The sequence below is a fragment of the Rattus norvegicus genome, chromosome 1 (genome assembly GCF_021556685.1).
Source record: "Rattus norvegicus strain SHRSP/BbbUtx chromosome 1, alternate assembly SHRSP_T2T, whole genome shotgun sequence".
NCBI classification, from domain to species: Eukaryota; Metazoa; Chordata; class Mammalia; order Rodentia; family Muridae; genus Rattus; species Rattus norvegicus.
Genome location: NC_141534.1, coordinates 50,139,886 through 50,144,940, shown reverse-complemented (window position 1 = coordinate 50,144,940; position 5,055 = coordinate 50,139,886). Strand labels below are relative to the sequence as shown.

Here is a 5,055-nt window from a genome sequence, read left to right as displayed (position 1 = left end):
GAACTAGCTGATCACAGAAAGAGTAATTGCACCAGCTGGTCCAGCCACTTTGTTCCAGAAACTAGCTAACCATAATAGCAGCTGACCATAATACCAGCTGACCATAGTAGCAGGAACTGGTTAACCATAAAGTTAGATTAAAATCTTAAAGAACAATCATGAGAAACAGGAGGTTCTTCCTTGTGATTCGGCATGGTTTTTCCTTTAAATACCCCTTCTTCCAGCCATTCGGGGTCTAACTCTTCTACCCCTGTGTGGGGTATGAGTCTTGACCCCAGTGCACTGGTTTCTGTCGTCCCTATCAATAAACCTCTTGTTGATTGCATCAAGATCGGTCTCTCGTGAGTTCTTGGGGGGTTGCGTCATCCCAAGACTTGAGTGAGGGTCTCCCCGCTCCAGGGGTCTTTCACCAGAAGCAAGAAACAACCTAGATGTCCCACAACAGAAGAATGGATACAGAAAATGAAGTTCATTTACACAATGGAATACTATTCAGCCATTAAGAACGAGGACATCATGAGTTTTGTAGGCAAATGAATGGAACTAGAAAATATCATCCTGAGTGAGCTATCTCAGACCCAAAAGGATGTGCATGGTATGTACTCACTAATAAGTGGATATTAGCCAAAAAACACAGAATATCCAGAATACAATCCATAGAACTCAAAAAGGTTATCAAGCTATGCGGCCCAAGTGAGGATGCTTCAATCCCACTAGGGAAGGAGAAGAAACCAAAGGGCAGAGAGAGGGAGGGAACTGGGTGGGAGAGGGGAGGGGCAGGAAGGGGAACCTGATCAGGTATTGGGGATGGGGACAGGAGAGAAGCCCTGAGGGAACAGAAAGATAGATAGAATGGAAATATACAGCCTTGGGAGGTAGGGTGGGCCCTCTAGAATGTATCAGAGACCCGGAAGTGAGAGAACCTCAAGACTCAAAAGGAAGGACCTGAGATGAAATGCCCAACAGTGGGGAGAGGGAACTTGTAGAATCTACCTCCAGTAGAAAGACAGGGCGTCAAGTAGAGGGATGGGGTTGCCATCCCACAGTCAAAAACTCTGACTCAGAATTGAATTGTTCCTGTTTAAAAGAACCGCAGAGACAAAAATGGCAAAGAGACTGAGTGAAAGAAGGTCCAGCAAACTGCATGAACTGGGATCCAACTCAAGGGGAGGTTCAAAGGCCTGATTCTATTACTGATGCTATGATGTACTTACAGTCAGGAGCCTAGCATGGCTGCCCTCCAAGAGGCCCAACTAGCAGCTGACTGAAACAGAAACAGATACTTACATCCAACCAATGGACAGAAGCTGGGGAGCCCTATGGTTGAATTAGTGAACGTCTGGAAGAAGCTAAGGAGGAGGGTGACCCCATAGGAAGACCAGCAGTCTCAAGAATCCTGGAACCCCAAGATCTCTCAGACACTGAGCCACCAACCAGGCAGCATCTGGTCCAAGGCCCTCAACACATACACAGCAGAAGACTTCCTGGTCTGGCCTCAATGATAGAAGACGCACCTAACCCTTCAGAGACTCGAGGCTCCAGGGAATGGAGAGACCTGGCAGGGTATGGGGGTGTGGAGGGTGTGGGGACATCCTCTTGGAGGAATGGGATGAGGAACTGTTGGAGGGCAGAAAAGGAGGGGGATAACGACTGGACTGTAAAGAAAGATTAAAGATAATAAAAAAAAACAACAACAACACAGGGCTGGTGAGATGGCTCAGTGGGCACTGGCTCTTCTTCAAAAAGTCCTGACTTCAATTCCCACCAACCACATGACTATCTACAACGGGATCTGATGTCCTTTTCAGCCATGCAGGTGTACATGCAGACAGGGCACTCATTACATGAATAAGTAGATTTTTTTTAAAAAAACACAAATGGACACATTCTACAGGGAAGGTAAATAAAGGGTGGTATATTTACCTAGTAGGAAATATTTCAGCAGTTAAAATAGAGGGACCGTATACTACACAGCAACCATGAAAATCAGGCTGAGCATTGTCCTCAGTGATACATCACTTACCCTACCTAGAAGGCCCTAACTTCTAGACCCAGTATGGGAAAGAAAAGAAGGAAGAGGAGGAGGAGGAGGAGGGGGAGGAGGAGGGGGAGGAGGAGGGGGAGGGGGAGGAGGAGGGGGAGGAGGAGGGGGAGGAGGAGGGGGAGGGGGAGGAGGAGGGGGAGGAGGAGGGGGAGGGGGAGGAAGAGGGGGAGGGGGAGGAGGAGGGGGAGGAGGAGGGGGAGGGGGAGGAAGAAGAGGAAGTAGTGAATCACTAAGCATAGCATTCAATGGGAGAAAAGATGCAGAAAATGACAGATCATGACACAATTCTTTAAAGGCCTCTGAACCACACTCACACACAGAAAAAAAATGTATCATTTGCGTGTGTGACACAATGTTGACTGGGGAGCGATATGAAAACGTAAGGGACTGGAAATGTAGTTCAGCTGGTAGAATGATTGCCTAGCATGTCCGAGGCCTGTGGTGGTGTGAATGTAAACAGTGCCCACAAGCTCTTAGGAGTAGCACTGTTAGGAGGTATGGCTTTGTCAGGTGAAGTGAGCTGATGGCCCATCACAAGTCTCGAATTTAATAAATATTTGTTTCTTCCTCACCTGCCTAAGGCAATCTTAGGTGTCTGATTGGCTTTAACAAAGAGCTGAAAGCCAGTAACTGGGCCGGAAGTGGAAGGCAGAACTTCCGGGAAGAGAGAGGGATTCTGGGAGAAGAATTGAGAGGCAGGAATTCAGCCAGCAGACATGGAAGTGAATGGTTGGAGCGCAGCGGATCGGAGTAGAGAGGTGGAGCTGGTCATGTGGTAGGCCGTGGTGGGTGCGGGCATTAGTCAGGTTAGAGCAGCTGGGAGACCGCTCAGCAAAAGGCCTACGCTTTAAAATATTAAAAAACAAAACTGGGGTTGGGGATTTAGCTCAGTGGTAGAGCGCTTGCCTAGGAAGCGCAAGGCCCTGGGTTCGATCCCCAGCTCCGAAAAAAAGAACCAAAAACAAACAAACAAACAAAACAAAAAACAACAACAACAAAACAACCTCTGTGCCATTATTTATATCACTGGTGGGCCTGAAAAAAGCCCCACTATATATCTCTCTGCCCACTGCCCACAGATGTAGATATATGACTCTCAGCTACGTCTCCAGCACGTCTGCCTGCATGCCGCCAGGCTTCCCACCACAACGACAACGAACCAAACCTCTGAACTGTAAGCCAACACCAACTAAGTGCTTTCTTTTATAAGAGCTGCTGTGGTCATGGTGTCTCTTCGCAGCAATAGAATTTTGGCTAAGACAAGGCTGTAGGTTCGATACCTAGCATGAAACCAAGCTTGAGGTTATGCCTATGATCCAAACACAGGGGAGGTGGAGGCAGGAGGATCAATCTCCGCCACATAGTGAGTTCCTGGCCAACTTGAGAGATGGGAGACTTTGGTCAAGTAGGCAGAGGCTGTGTGTGTGTGTGTGTGTGTGTGTGTGTGTGTGTGTGTGTGTGTGTGTGTGTGTGTGTGTGTGTGTGTGTGTGTAGAGGGGATTTAGTTGATTAGGATGTCAGAGAATTACTTTGATTCTCTTGTTCCTCCATGTAGGTGCCAGGGATTGAACTCAGATCGTCAGGCTTGGAGGCAAGCACCTGTAACATACTAAGCCACTGTGGTCCATAACAACATTAAACAAAGACATTACAGATGATTTGAATCTTCAAAATCAAACTGACACACAGAAGTGGGACAGAGGCAAATCATTTATTTGTTACTAGGTACTTTTTTTTGTAGGAAGGGAGTTTTCTTTGTTAATTCACTCAACATTTATTGAGAGAAGCAAGCCATCAGAGAAGTGGCCCCTCCAGAGACAACACTCTGCAGATCAAGGGTGAATGCCCAGCCTGGGTCACCCCAACTCGGGAAGAGGCTCCAGAAACGGTGCCCTAGATCCTTGAGGACTTCACAATTGTTTAAAATCACTTAAACTCTGGTAAAAAGATATAAATTCTGGCTAATTATTACATAACTTATTTTTATTCAAACTCTGTGTACTGATAATTCTTATCTTAATTTCATTCTTCCTAATCCGTTATTCAAATATTTTTTCATGCCCATTAGCCTTCTGTTTCAGCATCTAATTTCTCTCCTTTTCCCGTGATGCTCCAGGACAGCCCTTCATGTTAGCCGCCCCATCTGTCTAATGTTTTCGTTCTGTTCCCTCAGTCTTGCCAGGTTCTGCTCCGGAACACTGATGTCATCTGCTTCCCTCAGGCCCCAGACCCTGGGATCTAGTTTCAGTCGGAGCACCCTCTAGGCAGATACAGCCCGCAAAACAAGGATATGCACACACCTACCAGCCCAGCATCTAGTCTGCTGAGGTGCAAACTGGTACCCGGCTTTCCTCGGCTCGCCCACAGGAGCAGTGTAACCTCCCTTTAGAATTAGAGGTACGAGCTTTAGAGTGGTCCCCATTCCATCTCCTGCCCAAACTTTAGTCAAACCTCGGCAGCTGGGCTGGAGGAGGAAGGCGGGGGGACAGAGAAGGAGCCAGAACACCGAGGCTTGCTCTTCTGCTAGGCTGTAGTTATCTCCCTGGACAATATTAAGTTTGAAGGGAGAGCTTAATGTTCCCCCCAGCGACTTCCAGAACCATCTGTGTCCTAGCCTCATTTCTTATTCTCTCCTTCAAGGCAAAAGGAGAACAAAGCATTGGTCAGTCTAGAAGTGAATCTAGTAATCAAGGAAGACAGAGCGGAGGCTGGGGTCAGACAGTCATGGTTTAATTGTGGGATATTGCTTTGTGAGCTAGGGTGAAAACATACGCATGTGTGGCTGGAAATATCAAGTGAGTTAAGCGTAGGCAGCCTTGAAAAGAGTACCTGCAAACAGGAAATAGTCTTACAGCAGCCCCATCTTACCCAAGCGGGGCACTTATCCAAGACGCCAGCAGATGCCTGAATACTCAGGTATCCTTAACCCTGAGCCATGGGCAGAGGTGATCTAGCCACTCCGTGTTGGTAGCCCTTGCACCCTCTTTGTACCATGACGCTCGTGCTTTGGA

General features: G+C 47.5%; 1 long non-coding RNA gene across 1 annotated transcript; it reads left to right on the top strand.

Annotated features, from left to right (window-relative positions):
* Positions 1–2,736: 2,736 nt before the first annotated feature.
* On the top strand, positions 2,737–3,702 carry LOC120099123 (uncharacterized). Its single transcript, XR_015649423.1, has 3 exons — positions 2,737–2,819; positions 3,124–3,218; positions 3,600–3,702. It is a non-coding gene; the product is annotated as an uncharacterized LOC120099123 (long non-coding RNA).
* Positions 3,703–5,055: the final 1,353 nt, after the last annotated feature.